Here is a 15,631-nt window from a genome sequence, read left to right as displayed (position 1 = left end):
CCTAGTGATTAGTTTAGCGTGTCCTAGCTTGGTTTTCCTCCACCTACGCTAGTTTTTCTGTATTCCAATACTATGATAAATTGATTGATAACTAGCGTATCTTTTGTTTTTCTGCGAGAAGTTGACACTGTTAAATAAACTAAGCAGCAACTTGTCTAGCCTTAGAAGTTAGAACCCGTGGTAAGCGCTGTCAAACTCACGCACGGAACGTTCTTAATTCTGGCATCTGGCAGTGAGTGCTTGGAGGGAGCTTTGACTGCCTTCAGGTTGGCCTTCGAGCGTACGCTGCCAACGGAAAGAAAAGTCACTCGCGCAGGCGGAAAAAGCAGCCAGCAGCAGCGGAGGCGCAAAAAAGCGAAAACCACCCTCACCGCAGCAGCTCGGGCTCGGCTCCAGGTCCAGGTCCAGGTCCAGGCCACCACGGCGAAAGGTGGAGGAGAGGGGCACAAATTCGCAGCTCCGGCTCCCCCAAAACCTAGCCCTCCCTCTCCCCGCCGTCCCATGGGCCCCGTGTCGCCGGCGCCCCGGCGCCAGCAGTAGATCGCCCCGCCGGGGATGCCGCGGCCCGGGCACGCCATGCGCCGCTCCGGCCGAGGTCAGTCTGCCAGCCTCCCTCGATCTGAGGCCACTCCAAGGTTGCTTTGGAACGCCGGAACCTCGATGCCTTGTTTGCTTTGCTTGGGTTGGAAATCCGGGCTGTGGCGCGATTATTTAGGGGGGAGCGGCTTGAGGTTTTAGCGCCGGAGGGACGCCCGGCCCGTCTTTCTCTCTGTGCTGTGTTGAGGTGACGGCGAGGCTTTTGGGCGGAGGCGGAGGGTGCGTGGGACGCCCAATTCGATGCTCGTGGTGGGCGGCTGTTCTAGGACCTTAGTCGATGTGCTTGTTTGGTAGCTCAATTTGGAGCTCGATTGGGAGTCGTGGGAATGGTGGACTCAGGCCTCGGTTCGGCGTCGTGAGTAGGTCACATTCAGGAATGCTTCAAGAGCTTAGATTGGCTGATGCCATGAACCCGTGCGCTCGATGAGACCCACTACACTGTTTTTTCTGCCCCTTCTGTGTCAAAGGCTCTGCTTCTATAGACAGATTCTTTGGTACAGAGGAGAAATATTTACTAGTTTAAGGAATACTTTGTAGGAAACCATCGATTTGGAATATACACAAGTGTGTCTGTTCTGTGTTATTTTTTGTAATTAAAATCCGAAGCCTCATTTCTCATCGATCTAGCTAATTTCCGTTAGATGGGTTTATGATCTTGAATAACATTTGGATCTGGCCAGTTTGGTCTCTGTGCCTACTGTGTATTTTTTTCCAATGGGCTGTTCGCACTAAATTCTGTAGATTGCATCTTTTTCTGGGCAATTTGCAACATGCCCTTGTCTCAAGATGATGCTGACTGTTTGACTGTACTATTTCCTGGCAGGACTGTTTGAAGATGCTCCAAGGAAACTTTTATTTAATTTGTTGGTTGTTATATTGGCTCTGGAATTTATCAGCAAGACCAATTTGATTGCCAAAACATTGGCCCTAAAGGCTGACACTCCTGCGATGTCTCCTTCACAAGGATGGAGTCCAGTTCGGACCATGTCCCAAGCCAAAGTTGGCACAAGTATTGCAATGCATCAGCATAGGCAAAAGAAGCTATATTCATCGCCATCTGCTCTGTCATCTGTGCACCCTCCTATCTCGGCACCGAGTTATAGCTCCATCTCTGGTTCTTCTGACCTCTCCTTCTATTCCCCGGACCTGTTTGATCCTTCGCTGCAGCATAACAGGCGCTTAGCAGAAGATGTTCCTACTCATGAAAATGCTGCTCCCCCTGATGCAGCTTTGAATACTAGTGCAGCTCCTTCTGGATTAGTACAGCCCCCAGTATCTCCACATGATGGTAAGTTTTCCTAGAGCCTGAAATAATTTAATTCCAGATGATTTCGTTACGTCAAACATGATCCAAATTATATACAAGAAATGCTTGTGTATTTTATTCTAATTGGCGTCCTTATTTGTTGAAATAGCACCTCATGACCGATCATAGTACCAGTTGTTGTAAAATTATGTAAGTTTGTTGGCATTTGCTAATTCAAGCATTGTGTTTTGATCCATCAATTTGGAATGGTACTGATGAAATGAACTTTAGGATTGATAGCAGCTTCATAAATAATGAACAGTGATGGATAACATTGACATCAATTATAGATACTTATGGTTTGTAGTACATCTTGATATTTGGTCTAGATACGCTGTCAAACAGGCGATTCCGTTTTAATCCACTCTTTGTTACTAGGTTGTTGTGCTCCAAACATGGTACAAAGACGAGGGAGCCAGGACTGCCATTGTGTTTACCCAGTTAGAGTTGAGCTCTTCCTTCACAATGTTTCCTTGAATTCAAATTGGAGCAACGAATTTCTTGAGGAGCTTGCGTCGCAGCTCAACTTGCGGGTCACGCAGTTTGAGATTGTAAATTTCTATGTTGTTGGAACTTCTGGGCTAAATATGACAATGGACATAGCCCCCCACACTGGAAATAGCTTCTCATCGGATCAAGTTACTGCAATGAATTATTCTCTTAGCTCGCATACAGTTCGGATCAATCCGGTGTTGGTCGGGGACTACAATCTTATTAATTTAACGTGGTTCAGGCCATTGGGTCCAGCTCCTGGTAATCCTTCGTCATCTTCATGTTCTTTTACATGTTAGAGAAAACTGGAATGCCACTTCATTTTTTTTGTCTGTAGTGTGTAGTTTGGTTGGGAGATTGAAGAATATCAGCTCATGATATTGATGATACTAGTTATGTCCAATTGCCTATGGTGTGAACTGTGAACTACTCCCTCCATTCCAAAATAATTGAAGTTCTAGGATTTTCCTAAGTCAAACTTTCTAAAATTTGACCAAATATATATTTGTTTGTTTTTGTATTATTCTGTATATATATTCATTTTCTAAAAATTCATTTCATAATGAATCTAATGAAGTGGATTTGGTTTTGTATTTTTATATAGACTTGGTCAAACTCAATGACGTTTGACTTAGGACAATTCTAGATCTTCAATTATCTTGAAACGGAGGGAGTACCAACTTGTTAAAGTAGGAACCTTTTTGACTGATGTGTCAAAGAAGTACTACCTATGTTTCCAGAAACATGCCAATTTGACCAAAATTGCCATACCATTTGCTTTACAAATCTGCAATTCCCAATCTACTGTCTTCCAAATTACTCTGGTTAATTCTAGCTATTTCTCCCACCCTCCCACCTTGTTATTTCTGTTTGCAATATTAATAAAGAGGTCACTTGTATCTATAATACAATTCTAGGTGTACATTATTTGGTAAAAAGTGCCAAGTATGTAGAAAAGGATGGATTATTTAAGTATAAAAAGATAATGTAGATAGGTGCTAGATATTCAACTTCCACCATGCCACGGAACGTGCCCAACTCATTCGGTCCAAAAAGGAGAGAAAGGGAAAACAAGCATGCCGCCTGTATATAACAAGGGGAGCCGAATTACACAATTAGCCCGCAGCAGAATGGGGTCGTTGAAAGGCGCAATCGAACCGTCGTTGACATGGCAAGGAGTTTACTCAAGAGCAAGAACCTGCCGGGGACTTTTTGGGGAGAAGCTGTCTCGACGGCGGTCTATCTTCTCAACCAGGCTCCAACGAAGGCGGTGGTCGGCAAGACTCCGTATGAAGCAATTTACGGACGTAAGCCGAATGTGTCTCATCTACGGACATTCGGGTGCGTGGCACATGTGAAGACGGCGGAGCCGCACCTCTCAAAGCTTGCCGATCGTAGCACCAAGATGGTGTTCATCGGATACGAGAGCAGTTCTGGCACCAAGGCATACCGTTTCTACGATCCACAAACCAAGTGTCTACGGATTTCACGCGACGTCGTGTTTGAAGAAAACCAAGCGTGGAATTGGAGCGCCGCAGCCGACGATGCTCCAAACAGTAACATATTTGCAGTTGAATTTCCAACTGATGATGATGCAGGGGAGGATGTCCAGGTGATTGGCAAGACACCCAACCAAGGTGACCACAATGGTAGTGATCATCATGGTGCCGACACCGACGATGACGCGCATAGGTCGCAAGGAGATAGCGACAACGCCGCGCACGACACAGGTGGAGATCTCGACGACAACATCGACAACGAGGCGCATAGTGACGACGACAATCAAGATGATGGTCACGGTCACGACGACTACGCCGACGACACGGATGTCGATGACACACCAAGGTCTCAGCCGTCTTCCTCAAGTGCATCAACACCGACACAATTTGTGTCGCCTCCTTCGCAAGCCACAACGGACTCCTCAGGGCCTCGTCGCTACAAGACCCTCAAGAAAGTCTACAAGTACACAAAGCCAGTTACGCTCGAGTACTCCGGACTATGTCTGTTCGGAGTTGAGGAGCCGGCGAACTTCGTAGAGGCGAGAAAAAGTCCTAGCTGGACGCACGCCATGGATGAGGAGATGAAGGCAATTGAGAGCAATGGCACGTGGACTTTGGTAACCCGACCTCCAAACCAAAAGACGATAGGTTTGAAGTGGGTTTACAAGTTAAAGAAGGACACGGAGGGTGCCATTGTGAAGTACAAGGCAAGACTCGTTGCAAAGGGCTACGTTCAACGTCAAGGAGTTGACTATGATGAGGTGTTTGCACCGGTTGCTCGAATCGAGACGGTGAGAGTGCTCCTAGCTTTGGCAGCACAAGAGGATTGGAAGGTTCATCATATGGATGTTAAATCCGCTTTCCTCAACGGCGATCTCACAGAAGAAGTGTACGTGGAACAACCCCTCGGCTACGAGAAGAAAGGCGAAGAAGGGAAAGTTTACAAGCTCAAGAAGGCACTTTACGGGTTGAAGCAAGCACCAAGAGCTTGGAACTCAAAGTTAGACCGAAGTCTGGTCTCGCTCGGGTTCAAGAGATGTCCCCTCGAGCACGCAGTCTATACAAAGAACTCCAAAGGCTCAAACCTGCTAGTTGGAGTTTATGTCGACGATCTGATTATCACCGGAGATAGCGTACAAGAAATTGAACGTTTCAAGGCGCAAATGAAGAACAAGTTTAGCATGAGTGATCTGGGATTACTCAGCTATTACTTGGGCATCGAAGTGAAGCAAAGCTCCGGAGAGATTTCCCTATGTCAATCGGCTTATGCGATCAAGTTATTGGAAAAGTGTGGCATGTCAGATTGCTACGCGACACAAGTTCCAATGGACCAACGTCACAAGTTGAGCAAGCGTAGCTCAAATCCGCCGGTGGACACCACAATGTATCGAAGCGTTGTGGGCAGCCTAAGATATTTGGTGCATACCCGACCTGACTTGGCTTATTCAGTCGGGATCGTGAGTCGTTTCATGGAGAATCCGACAACCGAGCACATGAGCGCGGTCAATCAAATCTTGCGCTATGTGAAAGGCACCATTAATCTTGGTTGCACGTACAGACAGGGAAAGGAAGGATTGATCCTTCGTGGATATTCAGATAGCGACATGGCAGGTGATGTTGATGACCGAAAGAGCACAACGGGCATGGTTTTCTACCTTGGCCCGAATCCGATTAGCTGGAATTCTCAGAAGCAAAAGGTGGTGGCACTGTCTTCATGCGAGGCAGAATACATAGCGGCAAACACGGCGGCTTGTCAAGCAGTGTGGCTGAGAAGACTCCTAACTATTCTTGCAAAGCGGGAGGTGCAGAAGGTGTCACTGAAGATCGATAACCAAGTTGCAATCTCGTTGTGCAAAAATCCGGTTCATCACGAAAGGAGCAAGCACATAGATACCCGGTTCCACCATATCCGGGAGTGCATTGAAGAAGGGTTGATCGAGGTTCAACATGTGAACACGAAAGACCAACTTGCCGATATTTTCACCAAGTCCCTCGGTCGACAGAAGTTCATCGAGATGAGGAGGAAAGTCGGAGTGCAAGAAGTGAAGTCAAGCAACAAGATTAAGGAGGTGAATGTAGATGTTAATCATGTTGCTCATGTAGGATTAGGAAAGAAAGCCAAACCGAGTCCTAGTAGTATTAGGATTCCTAGTCCTAGTCTATTTCCATAGTCCCTTGTGGACGTGTATAAAAGACACCCTAGGGGTGTTGATTGTAACACCAGAAAAACGAAAAGCAATACAAAGCAAAGGCTCGACACGGGCCTTTAGCCATCAAATCAAATCAGTTTTATTCGTGTCGCTAGTTACGCAAGTTCCGTCAAGTAGCCGGCCGAAGCAAGAATCGCGTAGGCACGCCTGTACAGCTGCATACGCACGTTCAAAAGCCAACAGCGGGCACATGTAAATTACATATTGTTTTGCCTTTTAAAGAACTGGTTTAAAATCTTTACAGATATTTTCTGTGTCTACTTAAAATCTTCGGATTACGGGTATTCCATCTGCAGAATGTGCCCTTTCTTTTGGTGTGTGTATGTGTCTTATTTACTATTATACCCTCTTTAACATTAAATTTCTCTCCTAACAGTGCTCTGTATTCTGTTTCATTTTTTAGCTCCATCATTCATGATATCACCTAAGGCGTCTCCATCTACATCATCTGCCTTACCAAAAACGAGTGACAACACCAGCAGTAGCAAGCACTTGAGCCTGGTCACTGTCATTTGCATATGTATTGGTGCTCTAATTGGTGTGCTGGTGATTCTTTTATTTATTTGCTTCTGCACATTTAGGAAAGGAAAGAAGAAGGTGCCTCCTGTTGAAACACGTATGTGTCGAGTTATCTAGTCCTTCCTTTATTCTTTGCATTTAAAAAAATAGTTTATCTATTTTATTTAACGTAATGTGATTAGATTACTTAAACCATGCTATATGCAACGACTCCCCAATTTTTGCATAATTGTCCATGCTCATCTTTTTTGACTTTGTGTGTAGTTTTCCCCTTATTGAGATCTGTATATGAAGTTATCATATCTAATACTAGAAGCTATTGCTTGAATGCTACACTAATGTTCAGTAGAAGCATCAGTATTGTCGATGGTAGAGATATTATGTCTCTTTGGTTTGCTGGTGGGCAACAACCATGATATTGGAACCCAATCTATATGTAGGCTGGTACAAGAAAACCAGCTATGGTAGTTGATTGGCTGTCACTGGCTGGTAGGTGCAGCCTTCAAATAACGGTTGTATGATACATGGAATTCACTCTTGGCCCAAAATTCACCCATGCCCATCCTATTTTGCATTAACAAGAAGTGAACAGATGCTGAATGATATGCACTCTAGGTCCTTGTACTTGTTTCGAGGGGTCAAAATAAGCTCCCGACCTGTATATATCTAAGTCCCTGAACATGTTTAAGTAGATGTAGATCAATTAGGTCCCAGATATACCTATGTGGTGGACTTCCCTCTCCATGGTAAGGGGGGGACACATTATAGTGGATCTCAAGATCTAAGCTACCCTCACTGCTAATTTCATTCAAGCACAGGCAAGGGCTGTTGTCACTATCACTCCTCCTGATCGCCCTTGTCATAAGATCTTAGAAGAGTTTGGTATGTGGGTGAATAATAATCAATCTATCATATCGGCACTCTAGTTGTGCATGGTACGTTTGGGGCCTAACCAACCAACTTAAATTTTTTCAAGAACTTAGACATGCAATTTGGGAGTTTAGAGATGTAATATGATGCATTTACTCTGTGTAGAGAAATTTCTGAGTTGTGTTAAAATATGCCTAGGCGACCAGACTAAGCCATTTGTAAATTGTAACTATTACTGGATCAAATCACAGCATATTGGATCACGGCAGTGAAAGCATTGCAGAGAATTCTCCTAACCGTATTAGCATTGGGAAGATACTCTGAGATTCGAATTCACTCACGCAAGCGCAATACATTTGAACTAAGGTCTTCATGGCTTGTCATGTTAAGAGAAGTGCATCTTTCTTACATATTTATGGACTGGGAAAGGTGATAATGTATTTCTGGTTGTAGTCGTGTGAAGATTATTATTACATGAGGATAGAAGCAGATACTTTACACGTAGCTCCCTATGATTCATTCAAGTTCTTAGTCAATTTCAAATAATCCAATGTTTGATTTCTTTCCCAGTGTTTATTACGTCTGTTTCCATAATCATTTTAATGTGTATTAACATCATCTGTTGTTCTGTAACAGCCAAGCAAAGAACACCAGATGCAGTATCTGCAGTTGAATCACTTCCTCGCCCCACAAGTACAAGGTTCCTTGCGTATGAAGAACTTAAAGAAGCAACAAACAACTTTGAGGCTTCAAGTGTGCTCGGGGAAGGTGGTTTTGGCCGTGTCTTTAAGGGGATACTAAGTGATGGCACTTCTGTCGCTATTAAGAAGCTTACTACTGGGGGGCACCAAGGAGATAAGGAGTTTCTAGTTGAAGTGGAGATGCTGAGCAGATTGCACCACCGCAATCTTGTGAAACTCATTGGATACTATAGCAACCGTGAATTGTCACAAAGCCTTCTTTGTTACGAGCTTGTTCCTAATGGAAGCCTAGAAGCTTGGCTTCATGGTATGGCTTGCCAACCTTTTCTTTCTGAACCATTGCTGCATAGTCCCCAATTTAGTTGCAACTGAAACTAATCTTTCATTAGATTAAATTTGTTATCTTATTGTAATTTCCTGATGTCCAAAATATGACTCTGACAGCATCTTTCATTTTACAGGCTCATTAGGCGCTAACTGCCCCTTGGATTGGGACACCAGAATGAAGATAGCACTTGATGCTGCAAGGGGATTAGCATACCTTCACGAGGATTCACAGCCTAGTGTAATCCACAGGGATTTCAAAGCTTCTAATATATTGCTTGAGAATGACTTTCATGCTAAAGTGTCTGATTTTGGTTTGGCCAAACAGGCGCCAGAAGGGCGCTTAAATTATCTTTCAACTCGTGTTATGGGAACTTTTGGGTAAGCTGAATGTGTTCTGCCCTGAGCTACATCCAGCTATTTCTGTTCTGCTTTTGCTTTATATGTCTGATGTGTCTTTCAGGTACGTAGCGCCAGAGTATGCAATGACAGGACACTTAATTGTAAAAAGTGATGTATATAGCTATGGAGTTGTTCTACTTGAACTACTCACTGGTAGGAGGCCTGTGGACATGTCACAATCTTCAGGGCAGGAAAACCTAGTCACATGGGTTAGATTTCCTTCTATTCTATGTCATCTCCAGTTATTTTTGCATTAGTCTCTTTTACTCCCTCCGTTCCTAAATATATGCCTTTTTAGTGATTCCAACACGAACTTCATATGGAACAAAATGAGTGAATCTACACTCTAAAAGGTCTTATATTTAGAAACGGAGGTAGTACATCGTACTACAAATCTGTCTGTTATTGTAGTAATAACTATTGAGCAGCCAAGTTGTGAGTGTCCTAGGCGTAAACAGTAAAATACCGCTGGATGGAAAGCAAAACGTGACGTGTAACTGGTTGAGTGTTCTTTATATGTATGCCTCCCACTCCCCAAACGCTCACAGACATGGGTAGAAAGCCTGAAACAGACTGTTATGTTCTGTATCTAGCTTGAGTGACTAGGCTTTGGGTATGGTCATTAATGAAATTTCAGTGTAGTCCTTGTCCACAACACTGACATTATCATCAAGGATATGTATGATAATGTTGTGACAAGTGTTCGAACAAGTGATGGCGACACCGATGACTTTCCGATTAGAATAGGGCTACACCAAGGGTCAGCTTTGAGCCCTTATCTTTTTGATTTGGTGATGGATGAGGTCACAAGGGATATACAAGGAGATATCCCATGGTGTATGCTCTTTGCGGATGATGTAGTGCTAGTCGATGATAGCCGAACGGGGGTTAATAGAAAGTTAAGAGTTATGGAGGCGGACTCTAGAATCGAAAGGTTTTAGGCTTAGTAGAACTAAAACAGAATACATGAGGTGTAGTTTTAGTGCAACTAGGCACGAGGATGGAGAGGTTAGCCTTGGTGGGCAGGTGGTACCGGAGAGAGACATGTTTCGATATTTGGGGTCCATGTTGCAGAAGGATGGCGATATCGATGAAGACGTGGGCCACCGAATCAAGGCTGGGTGGATGAAGTGGCGCCAAGCTTCTGGCGTACTCTGTGACAAGAGAGTGCCACAAAAGCTAAAAGGCAGGTTTTATAGGACAGCTATCCGACCTGCGATGTTGTATGGCGCGGAGTGTTGGCCAACCAAGAGACGACATATCCAACAGTTAGGTGTAGCAGAGATGCGCATGTTGAGATGGATATGTGGCCACACAAGGAAGGATCGGGTACGGAATGATGATATACGAGAGAGACTTGGGGTAGCACCGATTGAAGAGAAGCTGGTCCATCATCGTCTCAGATGGTTTGGACATATTCAACGGAGGCCATCGGAAGCGCTGGTGCATAGCGGACGGATAAAGCGTGCTGAGAATGTTAAGAGGGGTCGTGGTAGACCAAACTTGACATGGGAGGAGTCCGTTAAGAGAGACCTGAAGGTTTGGAATATCGACAAAGACTTAGCCATGGACAGGGGTGCGTGGAAGTTAGCTATCCATGTTCCAGAGCCATGACTTGGTTTCGAGATCTTATGGGTTTCAACTCTAGCCTACCCCAACTTGTTTGGGACTGAAAGGCTTGGTTGTTGTTGTTGTTGTTTGTTTGTTGTTTGTTTGTTGTTGTTGACTTGTTGTTGTATTTCTTAGTGGCTAGTTTGGGAGGAGGGTAGTTCATTAAATCTCAGCATAAGGCGTATCTATAGAACTGATTATCAGTAAGTGTAAGTGCATAAGTATGTGCAATAAGCTAATAATGTTGTTATTTTTGCTGGACTAACCACAGACACGGCCAGTTCTTCGGGATAAAGATAGACTACAGGAACTAGCTGACCCCAAGCTTGGTGGGCAGTATCCAAAAGATGATTTTGTGAGAGTGTGCACAATCGCAGCAGCCTGTGTTTCCCCGGAGGCGAACCAAAGGCCAACGATGGGCGAGGTGGTGCAGTCACTCAAGATGGTGCAACGCTCCACGGAGTTCCAGGAATCTATACCGACACCGCCTACTCGTCCTAATGTCCGGCATACTGCAACAACCTATGAATCTGATGGCACTTCATCCATGTTCTCATCTGGACCCTTCTCGGGCCTCAGCCCCTTTGAGACTGAAAACATGTCAAGAACGGCGGTTTTCTCGGAAGATCTTCACGAAGGTCGATGATCTTGGGGGTGTTTGATGAGTAGGTGTTTAAGGTAGAGCCTCTAACCGCCCATTCAAAGGCTGGTGGTGTTAGTAACCTGGCCGGTTATCCGGAAGCAGTACCTGTAAATTCCATTTTTCTTGGCCACCTGCAAAAGACTAGTAGGTCGTCACAACATTTGATGGCTTTGTACCAAGGAAATGATTTTGCTCGAGGTTTTTGTCCCTAGGTCCTGGTGGTTCTGTTGACGCATTTTTTTTTTTGTTTTGAAACAGGGAGTGGAAGCTATTTGCAGCAGATTTCCGTTGTGTGTGTGTGCGCGTCCGGTGTACCGGCCTGCCTGCAGACGGTAATTGGTGTAGTACCGGCGCCGTGGGGGAGTTTTGTGAAAGCAAAAGGGATTTCCTGAAGAAGCGGGTGTCCTCCAGCCATTGCATGCATGGCATGGCTCCCGGCAAATGCTCCCACTCCCCACACATTCGTCTTCAGCGCCCCTTCTCCCGCGCGCGGTCAAACACTCCCTCTCTTCCCTTTCACCACTAACCTCTGGCCTCTCTATCGCCCCACCTCACTGGTCCGGTGGTCCCTCCCTCTGTAGATCGAGACGAGATGGCTAGCAGGCTGCTCGCGCTTCTCCTCGTGGCGGTTTCGGCGGACGCCAAGCCGTACAGCCCGGCGGACTCCATCCTGCTCAACTGCGGCTCGACGGCGGACGGGCTTGACGCGGACGGGCGCAAGTGGCTGGCGGACACCAACAACAACATGTGGCTGGGCGACTCCGGCAAGTCGTCCCTGATGGCGGCGGCGGACGAGCTGGACTCGTCGCTGCCGTCGACGATCCCCTACATGACGGCGCGCGTCTTCACGGTGGACACGGTGTACAACTTCACGGTGAACCCCAAGGACCGGCACTGGCTCCGCCTCCACTTCTACCCGTCCTCCTACAACGGGATCGCGCCCGAGGACTTCCGCTTCTCCGTGTCCACCTCCTCGGGCCTCACCCTCCTCCGCAACTTCAGCGTGTGGGTCACCACCAAGGCGCTCACCCAGGCCTACATCGTCCGGGAGTTCTCCATCCCGCGGACGCCCGCGGGAATCATCGCCGTCACCTTCGCCCCCACGCCCACGACCACGTCCACGAGCAACGTCACCTACGCCTACATCAACGGCCTGGAGCTCATCTCCATGCCCGACATCTTCGAGGAGCCCGCCACCATGGTGGGCTTCGCCGACCAGACCGTCGACATCGCCTCCTCCTCCTTCCAGACCATGTACCGGTTCAACATCGGCGGGGGTTACATCCCGCCGTCCAACGACTCGGGCCTCGCTCGCTCCTGGTTCGACGACACGCCCTACGTCTTCGGCGTCATGCAGGGGGTCAGCTACACGGCCGGCCCCCGGTTCCACGTCAAGTACCCCAGCGAGGCGGCCGAGTACGCCGCCCCCGTCGAGGTCTACCTCGGCACCCGCTCCATGGGCTCCGACCCGCGCGTCAACCAGAACTACAACCTCACCTGGACAATGGAGGTGGACGGCAACTTCACCTACGTCGTCCGCCTCCACTTCTGCGAACTCTTGCTCAACAGGCCCAACCAGCGCGCCTTCGACATCTACATCAACAACAAGACGGCGCAGTCCGACGCCGACGTCATCGAGATGACGTCCGAGCGTGGCGTGCCGGTGTACAAGGACTTCGCTGTCCACATGGCCGACGATCCCGGGGATGAGGTCATGTGGGTCGCCATGCACCCCTCGGTCGCGCTCAGGCCGCAGTTCTACGACGCCATCCTCAACGGCCTCGAGGTCTTCAAGCTCAACGACACCTCCGGCAACCTCGCCGCGCCGGACCCCACACCCTCCAAGATGCTCGCGGAGGCGGAGCTGGGCCAGAGTGAGAAGGACAAGTCCAAGAAATCCAAGGACCAGGCAAACATGGCCACCGTGATGGGCGGCTCGGCGGGCGGCGCCGCTGCGGTCGGGATCGTAGCGGCCATCTGCGTGGTGGTGTACCACAACAAGAAGAACAGGGAGCTCACAGGCAGCGACTCGCACACCTCCGGGTGGCTGCCCATGTACCACTCCACAACCAGCGGCAAGTCGTCCGGCCACCTCGCCGCGAACCTGGCGGGCATGTGCCGCCACTTCTCCATCGCCGAGATAAAGACGGCGACCAAGAACTTTAGCGAGTCGCTGGTGATCGGCGTGGGCGGGTTCGGGAAGGTGTACCGCGGCGTGGTGGACGGCGACACCAAGGTGGCCATCAAGCGGTCGAACCCGTCGTCGGAGCAGGGCGCGCTGGAGTTCCAGACGGAGATCGAGATGCTGTCCAAGCTGCGGCACCGGCACCTCGTCTCCCTCATCGGCTTCTGCGAGGAGAGCAACGAGATGGTCCTTGTCTACGACTACATGGAGCACGGCACGCTGCGGGAGCACCTCTACAACAAGGGCGGCAAGCCGCCGCTGTCGTGGCGGCACCGCCTCGACATCTGCATCGGCGCAGCGCGGGGTTTGCACTACCTCCACACCGGCGCCAAGTACACCATCATCCACCGCGATGTCAAGACCACCAACATCCTCGTGGACGAGAACTGGGTCGCCAAGGTCTCGGACTTCGGCCTCTCCAAGTCCGGCTCGTCGACGGTGAACCAGACGCACGTCAGCACCATGGTCAAGGGGAGCTTCGGATACCTCGACCCGGAGTACTTCCGGCGGCAGCAGCTCACCGACAAGTCGGACGTCTACTCCTTCGGCGTCGTGCTGTTCGAGGTGCTCATGGCGCGGCCGGCGCTGAGCCCGCAGCTGCCGAGGGACCAGGTCAGCCTCGCCGACTATGCGCTCAGCTGCCAGCGGAAGGGCACACTGCCGGACGTCGTCGATCCGACCATCAAGGATCAGATCGCGCCAGAGTGCCTCATCAAGTTCGCCGAGACGGCAGAGAAGTGCCTCGCCGACCAAGGCATGGAGCGGCCGTCCATGGGCGACGTGCTGTGGAACCTCGAGTTCGCGATGCAGCTGCAGGACGCGTATGACGGCGCCAGCGGGCGACGGCAGGCCCAAGAGGACGGGAGTGGCAGTGGGCGTCCGGTGCTCGAGCCCAGCAACAGCTACGGGAGCACCGCCAGCGTAACGACGATCGGGACGTCGTCCACGTCCAGGGCGCGCGACGCTTGCGTCATAGTTGAGGAGGAGGACGACGACATAACCAACCGCGCGGCCTTCTCGCAGCTCGTGCAACCCACCGGCCGGTGACACGAGCCGAGCGGCTCCCTGTTTCCAGGGGGCGTAAAGAGCGAAGTGAGTGTGCTATGTGTTGTGTTGTTGGTGCTAAATTTTGAGATTCTCTCTAGTACGTAGATCAATGTAAGTTTCAAGGACATGGAGATTTTGATAACTAGAAGCAGACATTAGTGTATGAGTCAGTGTTCATGTAGCTAAGGTATTAGCGAATACAGATGGTTTCACTCGAATTTAATCAACCCCTTTTAATGAAACTAGCAGAGTAATTTGCATGTCTCGATCTGATTTGATGGAAGTGTCAATAGCTGGAGTATATTTACACACAACAGCTAGATGTAAGTTGACCGAGTTTGTAATTTGGGTAAGTCAATTTTGTAAGAGGAGGAACCGTTTGAAGGTGGAAGAAAGTTAGAGGAAGAAGAAAGAAGAATAGCCGTTTGATCTTAATCTAGTGACGCAAAAAATTAACTTACCAAACAAATTTCCAGGCTACTTACATATAGTCTATCCCATATTTACGGGGAGTGCCTTAGTGTTAGATGTGTATAATCTCTACTGTGTATCCCCATTGTATAAGGAGTTTTTTTGCCTTTTACCACATGTATGTTAGGAATATGCAACTTGTCTTTATTGAAGGCCAAAGGGGCATATATATATATATATTATACATGACTTGAGATGTAAGGAAAGTAAACATAGATTAATAAGGACTTCTAGACTAACACTAATACTTTCTAACACCCCCCTCAAATGCAATGCTATTGCATAACATTGCATTCGAAGAAGTGTAATACTAAAAAGATGATAATCCAAATCCGCGTCTTGAGAGTGTCGTCGTAGCATGAAGAGTCTTCAAAACTTGTCGAGTCGCCGAAGGAGATAACGAAGAGATGACACATCAGAGGTAGACACCGCATCACTTGAAGATATAAGATAAGTATCAAGAGAAGATGGGTTGTCAAAAGAAGATGACACATCAAGAGAATAAAGCATTGCGCAGAAAATCATAGTCCACGACAACCGTCGGCGAAAGAAGCTCAGCGGATAAGGCATGATGGACGTAGATCGACAATGCAAAAGAAGTCCAGAAAATTCTATAGAAAACAACAAGGGCAAATAAGCCACAAAAGTTGTATAGAAAGGATCAGGACCGAAGAAAGGCTGACGAACTAAGGTATGGTGGACTCGAATGGCATGAGAAAACACAAAATATCAACCGATTTGGTGGACACAACGG

The 15,631-nt window shown here is 48.0% G+C and overlaps 1 pseudogene across 1 annotated transcript; it reads left to right on the top strand.

The window, feature by feature from the left end:
• The first annotated feature begins 247 nt into the window (after positions 1-247).
• On the top strand, positions 248-14,648 carry LOC123443378 (annotated as a pseudogene). Its single transcript, XR_006630646.1, has 9 exons — positions 248-595; positions 1,421-1,885; positions 2,282-2,656; positions 6,508-6,720; positions 8,130-8,501; positions 8,656-8,899; positions 8,982-9,129; positions 10,803-11,170; positions 11,796-14,648. The product of XR_006630646.1 is annotated as a receptor-like protein kinase FERONIA (transcript).
• The last annotated feature ends 983 nt before the right edge of the window (positions 14,649-15,631 follow it).

The sequence above is a fragment of the Hordeum vulgare genome, chromosome 3H (genome assembly GCF_904849725.1).
Source record: "Hordeum vulgare subsp. vulgare chromosome 3H, MorexV3_pseudomolecules_assembly, whole genome shotgun sequence".
NCBI lineage: Eukaryota > Viridiplantae > Streptophyta > Magnoliopsida > Poales > Poaceae > Hordeum > Hordeum vulgare.
This window is presented reverse-complemented; position numbering and strand designations above follow the sequence as displayed.